The sequence below is a fragment of the Oryzias latipes genome, chromosome 24 (genome assembly GCF_002234675.1).
Source record: "Oryzias latipes chromosome 24, ASM223467v1".
Classification (NCBI taxonomy): Eukaryota; Metazoa; Chordata; class Actinopteri; order Beloniformes; family Adrianichthyidae; genus Oryzias; species Oryzias latipes.
In genome coordinates this window covers 19,911,044-19,923,668 of record NC_019882.2, presented here as the reverse complement: position 1 = coordinate 19,923,668, position 12,625 = coordinate 19,911,044, and positions in this window count along the sequence as shown.

Sequence of the window (12,625 nt, the reverse complement as noted above, 5' to 3'; positions counted from 1 at the left end):
GCTTTGCAACAAAAATGGTGAAGAATTTTGGAAATTTTGGATCTATCCCGCCGTACATCTTGGATCCACATTCCAGCTCAGATGAGGAAAACAAAGACATGCATGGATCTATTTGTCTCTGAGTGGACCCATCAGAATGAAGCAGAGCAGGGGGCTTGTAACTCGCTAACTGTAGTTTGTGAACGCGTATTTACGTTCCAATATTCACGGTTTCACGTATTCAATGATTTTTTTTTGGGGCATATGACTCCTCCAGTTCATCACAAAAGCTCAGGTCAAGACGCGAGTATGAGACTTTTGCGTCCAAAGGTGGTGCTGCAGGGGACGAGGGAAGTGGAGAAAAACACGCTGACCCGTCTGCTTCCTTGCCGGCTGCTAAGGAATACTTCTCAGCTCTTTCCACCGGTTTCCTGAATCGCTATAACCAAAGTTTGTGCTAGTTACACTAGCTGACTCAGAAGTGGCTGAAAAATATCCTGAAACCCAGAGCAAGATAATCGCAGATAATAGTTAACATCAGGACGAATTGCTGACAAATAAACTGGAAGAAGATGACCTCTCACACTTAACTGATGAAGGAGGAAGTACAGGCTCCAGGTTTTAAAGCACAGAAAGACTCAGTGACACTCCTAATGTGTGTAATAAAGTACGCTACGGTACAGTCTATTGCTCTGAATTAAAAAACTCTTGATGTTGAACAATATTACAATGTCACAAAGCATCAGAAACGTTTCAAAAGTGTTTCTGATGAGTAAGGATCAGTGACGGACATTCTTCCACCACGGGGTGGAGGGTGGTTCTCTCTATTCACGTTTTCGCGAGTGTCCCTGGTCCCTTAACCCTGCAAATAGGGGGGAATACTGTGCAAGCCTTTTCAATCTGCATTTTTTCATCTGCTCCTGATTCATATCGATTTCAGTAAAGAAACACATAGAAATGAAATTTTAAGATTAAATATCTTTACTGCTTTCTTTAATATGTAATGCTTGTCCCTTGATGTCTTTCATGTTGTGTTGATGCTTTAACTCCAATAAAATCCATTTTGGCCACGACTGATTTCTGATTTTGGATTTGAACCAGGGCCTACTCAATGTGAGGCAAGAGTGCTAACCGCTACATCACCATGCAGACAGCTTACTGTTTCAATTACTTTTATTCCCTCTTTACCTTTTAGAAATTAGATGGTCATGATTACAAAAAAAATAATCTTCTTTAATTAACAATTCTAATGCTCCAAAAGGGCTTCGGTGTGCAGCGTGACATGGAGCATCAACACAACAAAACCTGGAATAGAGACAAACCTCACTTTGCTCGATGTTCTGGTTTCTCAAATCCTTTAGTTGTTCATTAGTTCCAGGGAAACCTCATCAGTGACAAAGGGAGCAGGAAATAGCCTTTAACCCTTAGGATTTCTGGACTGTGGGTGCAGCAATGATCACACACGGATGTGGTGTAGAGGTGGAGTGGCCAACTGCTGGATGGACAGCAGCCGGTTCGGTTCCCCTTCTGTCCACCCATGTGTTGAAAAGTCCTAGGGCAAGGGACTCAACCCCACATTGCTTCTGGTGGTCACCTTGACACCAGTATGTTCATGGGTGTATGAGACTGTAAAGCGCTTGGGGCCTTAAATGAAGGTTCAGAAGCATTATATAAATTATTGTACAAATTGTCCACATTTTCTCTTTCAGGATTTTGCAGCTGCTCCCTTTAGGGTCACCACAGTCTACATGTAACCCTCTCCTCTGCATCCTCCTCACTCACACCATCCACCCTTCACTTCATCCATAAACCTCCTCTTTGGCAATTCTTACATCATAGAGTCCACACGCGATCCGGATCAAATAAGTGGATTAACGGACTTTCCTGATGTGAAAACACCGTCAGAGAATTTCATCAGCTGGAGACTTGCAGAATGCCAGGAATGTCCGCAGAGGTGACCATGGCAACACGGTGAGGCTGGCTGGACCCAAACACAAAGAGGCTATTGTTGCTTCTGGCTGCTGCCTTTTCACTCCCAGAGTTGTTTTGGCAAAGTGAGTGTTCTGAAGGGAGTGCTCTCTGTCAGGTGATTCATTGTTTTTACCAGTGACCACGGACACAGCAGAAGACTTCAACCATCACAAAACAGAATTTTTCATTGTTTTTTTAATGGTTTGATTAAAATAACTGCCCTTAAAGAGGTTTCTTCAGATAAAGATGGAGTGAGTCCTGAACAGGTTTAAGTTTGATCATCAGTTTAGTCAGTCTGGAATCTGAAACCTCTCTCAAAGCCTGAGTAAAACACAATCCTGGACTTTGATTTCTCTATAAGAGGACACTCTGAGGAGCACAATGACACAAGCTTTTTACGTGGAGCGTCAGCCAGGGCTGTAAGATCACAACTCTGCAGAGAAAAGAACTAAATATATCGTCCCTGAAATAGAAACAGTGGTGGAGTGAAGGAATCCCACAATGCAGCGGTCACAAATCCGTCATCCACGAGAAAACAGAGGAAAACAATGGACTGAAAGTCACAGAGGTTTCAGGTCCAAAGACTTTTATAAAATCCAACCCATCTGGAAGGAGGTGCGACAACAATGTAGTGAGCCTCAATCTTTCTGCAAATAAATGAAAACAGATCAGCTTTTTCACAGAAACATTTCCCAAACTAGGTCAGAGGAAGAAGATTTATGACTTTGCAGCAAACCAAAAACAAAGTTGAGCAACAACAAAGCATTAATCTTTATTTAAATGTATTGAAGTAACAGAATCGAAGCATAAAACTGCACCTGTATGATAATGTTCAGGACATTTAGAATCGTAATGATACTTTTTTTTGGACTACAAGGTGCTTTAAGCCAAACAAAACAGCGCTATTGATTTTTAAGGTTTTTAAGCACACCTTATGGTCCAAAATAAGACTATTGATTCCTTTACATTCTAATGTAAAGGACAAATGTCATCTATAAATGCACTGTGTGGGTCATGGTTGCTGTCACTAACTTGTTTTTTGTATCACTTTAGGTTTTTCAGTGCTTTCATCTACCTCAATCTGCCTCTTGTCCTAAATTTGATTTATTCATTTATTTTAACCATTATAAAATAACTAAATACAGCACTTAAAGTCAAAAGAGTCTGGTTTGTTGCCTAATACAGATTCATTTATATAATCTTTATTGATAATTTTCTAAGTAAATCCTGCAGATTACTGTCAATTATTGATAAAAACAGTTTTAATGTCAGTTCAGTAAGCAATAATATGAATCAGGCTTTGAATAACATGTATGCAATAATCATTGATTATCATCAGAGTACATCAGAATGCGTGTGAATCCAAAAATTATCGCTACACATTTCTGATCTAATAAAGAAAAATTAATATTTCAAATATTGTCATCAGAAAACAATTGCACATCATTTTAATAAACATTAATATTTGATTACAAATCATGTCAGATATGTTATACACACTGATCATCAAAATACATCATCACATTGATCTTTGCTACACATTACTGGTCAAGTAAAAAAATGGATGGATTATTGAATAACACCACAAAATATTAATTAGTTCACAAAATATTAATTTCCTCTCAGAATTTTTTCTTAGCATCTTGTTTTGTCGTCGTTGGCGGCTTTTCCCTTCTTATAACAGTCTGATGTCTGGTTCTGATCCAAGCCGGTCTCAAATGGACTGACCCTGACTGTTTAGTAACCATCACTCCGTTTAAGTCCTTCAATTGAGCAGTATAAAATGGAAAGAAGTAAGTGAACCATAGAAAACGGCAGCTGTGATGTAGACGTAGAGCGGTTGACCTCTGATTGGAGGATTGCAGGTTCAGTTTCCACCTTCCCTGCCAATTTGTTGAAGTGTCATTAGGCAATTTACTGAACCCCACATTGCTCCTGATGGTTAAAGGTATGTGCCAGTGTGGAGCTGTCATCAGTGTGTGAATATGTGACTGTAACGCTTTGGGGCCTTAAGCGCCATACAAGTGTACTTTACCATTTACCAAAATATAATTGTTGACTGACACCATAACAAGTCAATAATATGTTAACCACATTTCTGAAAGAGGTTTACTGCTTACATCTGTCCATTAGAGCTGTGGCCAATCTGGTGATTTCCAAAGCAGGCTGACACACAGCAGTCGCAGACAACACAACTCTTTTCAGTTTGTTCTGGGCTTAAAAAAACAGCAGAAACAACTGATTGTATTTTTTAGTTGTAACTTTTGAAGTAAGTTGTCAACAAACAGGATTACTTGCAATATATTTATTGCTTAGATTTATTTTTGGTGTAACATAAAAAAAGAACTGTTGACCTGAGAAGTAAACTTTAAAAAAGTATAAACACTTTAGCCTTTACTGACACCTCACACCAAGAATGTACTTTTTTTTCTAGACTTTGGTGAAAATTAAGATGAACTTCAGCTGTATTTAAGTTCAGAATATTTCATAGGACATTTTGACCCAGTTTTGACCTGTGATGCACATCTGCAGCTCACATTCTTAAAACAAAAACCTACTAAACGTGACCCAGATCAGGCCCAAATGTGTTTCTGATTGGTTCTGCTTTAATGTTGCATAAACAAACTGACAAAACTATATGAGAGCAAAACCAAAAAATCTGAAATAAGGCTATGAGAACATTACATCTATTCCAGATTTTTCTGCTAGCTTTGAACATTTTCAGATTTCCAAAATGTGTCTTCATTTTGGGTTTCAGTCCTAATTCGCACGAGGAGTTTCTTTGTTTTATGCTCTCTGTTGTTCAGTCTTAAAGCCAACGTAGCATAAGAAAGTAGGAATTGTTTGCTGTGATTAGTTCAAACTTTAAGGCAAACTCAGTTTCTAAACAAGGTCAAGAGGAATTGCATCTTGGTTGAATCCTGTCGATCTGATGAACATCTTCTGCTGCAGATGCTCGGGAAGTCTGCTCTCCGCTTGAGCTGAACAAGTCGCATCACGCCTGCCATTAAAGTCAGCGTTTATTTATTTATCACCAAAGTCCACAAGCATTAGTCAGGAAGACTGTACAATTTCTGGAATTTACCCAACATTTGTTAGTTTGAGAGTGACAGCAGGGGCATAACTGGTGTTTACACGGATTATGTGTCTGTGTCACCAGGTGTACAAAATTAGGAGGGGGATTTTCTGAATTTTAAAAAAGGTAAAGAAACATTTTGACTGGATTCAAAGCAATTAACGAGTTTACCTGAAGACTGTTTTTTGAAACTGCTGTTAAAGTGGATGTTTTTCAGTCAGAGAGAAGGAGAACTTCAAACTTCTCTGTTGGAAACATTTCTGAAATCCTGTAAGGATGATAGAAAGACTGGCCGGACACTCATGTCCAGAGGGAGCAGCTCAGATCATTTCATTTATAAAAGTTTATAAGAATGTGGGTTGTAGTAATTTGTCACATTTTAAAAGTATTCTTTAAAGTCTTTGATGCCATGGAAAAGAAATCTGCAGCGTGTCGTTCATCCACCTGTGTCCGGCTTTGAGAACCCCCCCCACCTTCTCTCCTTCAAACACAGCTCTGGTTTGCACTGGAGTTGCGACTTTTTAAGGAGCCCCAGAATCCAGAGTGTTGTCAGAAATGATGCTGGTGGAGGACAAGTGCACGAAATGAAAAACTAACACCCCCAAAAAATAGACTTAATGTACTCAGACGTGACTCAATCATCTAGATTTGCATGACTAAGATCAACTTCTAAAATCTAAAAGAAAACAAACCAAGAGAGGAGCTGACAAAGACTTTAGGATGAGCAGATCAAAAAAAAAAGTTCAATAACAAAGGGCAGCTGAGACCAAAAACAAAAAAGAATGGCAACCAGAGTGAGAAAACTAAACTATAATGGACCGGAATCTCCCAGGTATCAAAGCAGCAAGAACCAAACCTTTATACCAGCAGCAAACGCAGAGGGGAGGCAGATGGAACACAGAGAGGACACAGTGGGGGATGCAGAGGGGGAGCAGAGGAGGTGTGGAACGCCTCAAGCACCGCAGAAAACTGACTGATAGGGGAAAGGTTCCAAATCTGACAACATCGAGCACCAGAATTAACATGGGAACAGACCACAAATACATAAAAGATCAGAAATGACTGACAGAAAAAAAAAAAACAATGTCATATGATGATGGAGACACTCACAGTACAAAACCGAAAGTGTTCATATTGATACATTTTAGTGTGAAAATTGGAAAAGTCACTACTGAACTCCTGTTTTATTTATGAGGTCTATAGATGCAAATTTCTGGGTCTGAGTGACCCGCCTAAAAAAAGCCCTAGAACCTACAAGTTAGTTTTTTTTTTTCAGCTGAGGTGAGTGATGAAAATGTAAATTCTCTGCACATCCTCCTTCTTGTCTTTTCTTTGCCTTGGCTTCAGAAAACTCATCCAGTTGTGTGGTCTAGGCTGCTGCATCACAATAGACGACAGATTTTTGACATCAGCCTTTACTGACATGAAGAAACGATGGTGCACTTCAACATAAAACACATAAGAGATGAAACCCACAGCATCCATCAGTGAGGAATGTTCTGGCCTTAGCAAAGCTACCAGGAGGATCCTGGACAGGTCGCCAGTCTGTCGCAGTCACACGCCCATACACACTCACATTCACACCTAGGGACAATTTAGATTAACCAATTAACCTATGAAGCGTGTGATTGGATGGTTGGAGTCCCCCAAGAAAACCCCCGCATGCACGGGGAGAACATGCTAACTCCACACAGAAAGGTCATTGGTGTTCTGTTTCAGGTCCAGGATTTGAACCGGGGGCCTTCTTGCTGTGAGGCAAGAGTGTTAACCACTGCACCAAAAATCTGTATGTCATTTCATTCGGAAATTGGGATAAAAAATTGGGCAAAAAAGCCTATAAGCTTTCTTTGGAAAATGTTTTATTAATATTACGTTGGGAACAAAGTGGTTCTTCTCCAGGATTAACTTTAAAACACTTCTTGATAAGTAAAGGGCAGAAAAACCAGCTGTTTGATTGCATCCACTGAGGACTAAAGAAGATAGAATAAATATCAGTCACTCTGCCTGCCTGCATGTTTGTTTGTTTACCTGTTTGTCTGTCTCTCTGTCTGTCAGTGAGCTGTAGTCTGGTTTATGATGGCACGGGTCCAGTTGTAGTCAGATTTGAACGTGAATGACTGCAATTCAGTAGCTGCGTATGGAACATCAGCCATGTTTCCTTCGGTTCAGGGCACTTCTAATTTTCAGATCAAACGCAAAACAAACACATTTGATCCAAAAAAAAAACAAAGCAGATAATCAAACAGCGGAGAAAAACAGTTTGGTTAGCAGCTCCTGCCAGCGTGAGTGACGACTTCCTGTGTCTATCTTCTCTATTTAGCAGGAAGCCAGTTTCCTGTTTCTGGGTTTTTTACACAGAAATATTATATGGCATTACACACACGGCAAACACCATGTCAGGGAGTCAGGAGATAAAGCTGAGATAATGACTGAACGCTCCTCAAAAGGATTGAAGGTTTGGACGTTTGGGCTGCAGAGGACAATCCCTGCCAAATGGTTTCTGCATTTGATTTGAAGTCAAACAGTCTTTAGTGCTCATTAGTTTCTGGCAGCAGAGAAATGATTGAAACAGCGCAAAGTTAGGAACAAATACACCAGTTACTATGCCAACAGCCATAAAATCATATTGGATCCAGATCTCTTCCTGTCAAATGGGCAACAAAAGCTGGTGTGAACCGTGTTTTGAGATCCAGATAAAGATTAGCATGCACCGATAAACTGCTCACTTGAAGGCATTTTAAATTAATTACGTCAGTTACATAAGTGGAATAAGGAAAACAAATGTTGATGGGAACTACAAAACCCAAAGTGTCTGTTTGGGCCGATAGTTAATCCTTTCCTTTTTTGTACATGCAACATATTCCATGACAGCGATCCAGATTAAATGTATTTTGCTTAAAAATGATTCAATTTTTTTCTGCATCCCTTTAATACCAGAGCTGTCACCGCCAAACGGAAATAACACGTTCTTTGAACCATTGTAACTACCATCGGATCCTAAAGAGGAGAAAAGCATCTGTGTACTGAAGCAACGTGAACTTCTGCATCAGAGTCAGTTGATTTACATTGATTGTGTGAGCACTTTAATATAGTAAAGTGTTGCATATTAGCGCAGAGCTGCTTTTCTCTGCTTTAGAATCCACTGGATTGATGTTAATTGCACACACAGCTGATGAGTTCTGTTAATTCAAAGGTCAAAACTGGAGCTTAAAGTTCTGGTGTTAAAGGGTTTACCTGAACGTTTTACTCCGCCCACCTTAACAATCGTGACTTAGGACGGACAATTTGAAGTTTCAGGCTTTTATTGTTGTCTACCCTCCTGCCAGTTAAAAAAATTCCTTCAATTAAAGACATTTAAGGCACATGTCCCCAAGAAATTTAACTTTTAAAAAGTGATGTGAAAGTGCTTCACTTTTAGTCATTCAATGTGAATCATCATTGTGAATCAAGACGAAAAAACGCTGTTTAAAAAACCTTGCAGTTTGTAGGTTCAACCTACAAGCAGCAGGCAAAAAGATCCATGCTCTGCTCCATTCTGATGCGTCCACTTTCAGAAAAATAGATCCATGTACGTCTTTGTTTTCCTCATCTGAGCTGGAATCTGGATTAGGACTGGAAGGCTAGATAGCTCTGATATTGCTCACTATTTTTGTTGCACCGCTAATGTTCAGTTGGGTTGTTAGGGGCTGTAAGCTAGTGGGAGAGAGTGTAAAGAGATGGGTGATGGGAGGGGGCTTACTCCGCACTAACAGACTTGTCCACCGTGACTCTGCAGAAACTATGTCTAAGACAAAAAAAAATAGATTTTGATTTAGGCAAAAAAAAGCATAAAAATACTGAGAAGACCTACTATGATCAACTATGATCAAAGTGGGATAAATGTGATGCCACTGTCATGGTATGTCTTAACTTGATGGACCCAGATGCTGGAACCCGGAAGAAAACCGAGGAGGCGAGAGGTAAGAGAGAGGTATTTTATAATTGGTAAGGAATATAGCTTGAAAGTTCGAAATATGGAGGAATGAGCTAGAGTCCTTGGCTTGAAGGTGCGGCGTGGCCGGAGGGATTCGGCAGGACGTTTCCAGAACAGCAAGGCAGTTGCGGACGGCGGGACGTGGAACCAGGGAAAACTTCGGTGACCAGGTGAGCACCCGTGGATGTGTAATCCTGTAAGTGAGGCGTAGCAAGATTATCGAGAGGCAGATTAACATGGAACATGATACTAGATTTGACCAGACTAAGCACCGTTGAGGAACAACGAACTGGCGTAGAAGAGAGGCAGTGGATCTCCTTAAGTAGAAGTGGCTTGATGAGATGAGTGAAGTCAGCTGGTCACCGTCAGGAATGGAGCAGAGGAGGAAGGGGGGAGGAGTCTGACAGAGGCACCATGTCAGTACCCCCCCCTCAACGACCGCCACCTGGCGGTCCAGGACGCCGATCCGGGTGGGCACGGTAGAAGTCATCAATGAGGGTATGGTCCAGGATGAGGGAACGGGAGACCCACGAGCGTTCCTCCGGACCATAACCCTCCCAGTCCACCAGGAACTGCCAGCCACGGCCACGGCGCCGAACATCCAACACCCGACTAACCGTGAAGGCAGGAGCGCCGTCGATGATACGGGCGGGCGGCGGGGAAGTGGACGGCGGGCACAAAGGGCTTTCATGAACAGGTTTAATTTGGGAAATGTGAAAAGAAGGGTGGACCTTGAGTGCTGCTGGCAGGCGTAATCGGACACAAGAGGGGTTGATGACACGGTCTATGACATAGGGACCAATATAGCGAGGTGCCAACTTACGGGATGTAGCCTGGATGGGAATGTTCTGAGATGACAGCCATACCTTCTGGCCAGGTTGGTAGTTGGGCCCCACCACCCTGTGACGATTGGCGATCTGGCAGTTGCTCTACTTGGTGCGGAGGAGAGCTGCCCTGGCCTGGTGCCAAATACTTTGGCACCGCTGGAGGTGTAGTTGAACCGAGGGCACTGCCAGATCGAGTTCCTGTGATGGAAACAGAGGTGGTGAGTACCCTAAGGAGGCTTTGAAGGGGGACATACCCGTAGCCGAAGAAGGGTGCGTATTGTGGGCATACTCCACCCATATCAGGAACTTGGACCAGTCAGCACTGTTCTGGGCGACCAGACACCTAAGAGCCGCCTCCAGCTCCTGGTTGGCCCTCTCAGCCTGCCCATTGGACTGTGAGTGGTATCCAGAAGTGAGGCTTACAGAGGCTCCGAGGGCGGAGCAGAATGATTTCCAAACGTGGGACGTGAACTGGGGACCCCGGTCAGAGACGATGTCGGTGGGGATGCCGTGATGGCGGAATACTTGGTTGACAAGGATGTCAGCTGTTTCGGAGGCGGTGGGTAGCTGAGGAAGGGGAATAAATTGAACAGCCTTAGAGAAGCGATCAATAACGGTAAAGATGACGGTATTGCCTTGAGACGGTGGTAGTCCAGTTACGAAGTCCACGGCGATGTGGGACCAGGGTCGGCTGGGAGTGTGGAGAGGTAGCAGATGACCAGTTTGAGGTCTTGGAACGAGCGCAGGTTGTGCAGGCAGCCACATACTCGCGAACATCCTTCATCATGGAAGGCCAGAAAAAACGTTTCTTGAGGAGGTTAAAGGTTCTGTGAACCCCTCCATGGCAGGCAATGCGAGAAGCATGTCCCCATGTGAGTACGTCGGATCTAAGAGAACAGGGTACAAAGAGAGTTCCAGGGGGGCAAGTTACATGATCAGGTTTCTCACCTTGGGCCTGCTGGACCTTTGTTTCAATATCCCAGGTGAGGTTACCCACAAAACAGCTGGTGGGAATAATGGGAGAGTCAGTAGTGGTTTCGATGGAGCTATACTTCCTGGAGAGAGCGTCCGGTTTGATGTTACGACTGCCTGGACGGTAGGTGATTGTAAAGTTGAACCGGTCAAAAAACAGACACCAACGGGCCTGACGGGAGTTGAGTCGTTTAGCGGATCGAAGGTATGCCAGGTTCTTATGGTCCGTCCAGACGATAAACGGTAATTCTGCACCCTCCAGCCAATGACGCCATTCTTCTAATGCCAGTTTAATTGCCAAAAGTTCACGATTTCCGACATCATAATTTTGCTCAGCGGGAGATAGCTTTCGGGAGTAAAATGCACAAGGCTTGAGTTTGCCGGAGTGATCCTCACGTTGGGAGAGGACTGCCCCTACCCCAGAATCTGATGCGTCAACTTCGACAATGAATTGTTTCTTAACGTCGGGTTGAATTAGGATGGGAGCTGAGACGAAAAGTTCCTTGAGCTTGGCGAAAGCTTTGTCAGCGGCAGGACTCCAAACATAGGGCTTATTGACAGATGTGAGTTGGGTGAGGGGTGAAGCAATGCTACTGTAGTTTCGAATAAAGCGTCTGTAAAAGTTAGCGAAACCCAAAAATTGTTGCAGTTTTTTGCGTGTCTCGGGAATCTCCCATTTGGCGACGGCCTCGATTTTGGATGGGTCCGGCCTAATGCTACCGGCCTCAATAATGTATCCCAGAAAGGTGACAGTAGGTACATGAAATTCACATTTTTCGGACTTAACATACAGTTGATTTTCCAGCAGTCTTTCCAGGACGAGGCGGACATGATGTTCGTGTTCGGTAGGGTTGGTGGAGTAAATGAGGATATCGTCTAGGTAGACAAAGACAAAGCGGTTGAGAAAATCACGTAAAACGTCATTTACAAGTCTTTGGAATACCGCAGGGGCATTGGTGAGGCCGAACGGCATGACGAGGTACTCATAATGGCCTAGCGGTGTTTTAAAGGCAGTTTTCCACTCGTCGCCTTCTCTGATGCGGACCAGGTGGTAAGCATTGCGGAGGTCTAGTTTAGTGAAGATACGAGCCTCCCGGACAGAGTCAAAAACGGAGTTAATTAAGGGAAGGGAGTATTTATCCTTGACCGTGATTTGGTTAAGTTCTCGATAGTCGATGCAGGGCCGCAGAGACTTGTCTTTTTTTTCAACAAAGAAAAACCCTGCACCGGCAGGAGAAGACGAGGGGCGGATGTGACCAGAGGAGAGGGCTTCTTGAATATATTGCTCCATGGCTGTTTTTTCAGGACCGGACAGGTTAAACAGTCTTCCCTTAGGGAGGGTGGCACCACTAAGGAGCTCAATGGAGCAATCATACGGCCTGTGGGGAGGTAACGCGCTAGCTTTAGCTTTACAAAACACGGGCTTGAGATCATGATAGCAAGAGGGGACTTTGGACAGGTCGACATTATTTATCTCGCCAGAGGAGGTGGTGGTAGTCGGCGGAATAGCAGAGTGTAAACAATTGGCCATACAGTAAGTGCTCCAGTTAGTAATGCGGAGGGTAGACCAATCGATGTGGGGGTTGTGCAGATGTAACCATGAAAACCCCAGAATGATAGGAGTTTGTGGCGATTGGGTAACAAAAAATCTTATGTATTCACGATGGTTACCGGAAGTAAGAGCTAAAATGGGTTTAGTTCGGTGAGTGATACGGGAAAGCTGTTTGCCGCCCAACCCGGCCGCAGTAATGGGATTGCTAAGTGGTTCAGTGGGCAAAGAAAATTGTTTGACAAGGTGCTGGTCAATTAGACTGTGCTCAGCGCCAG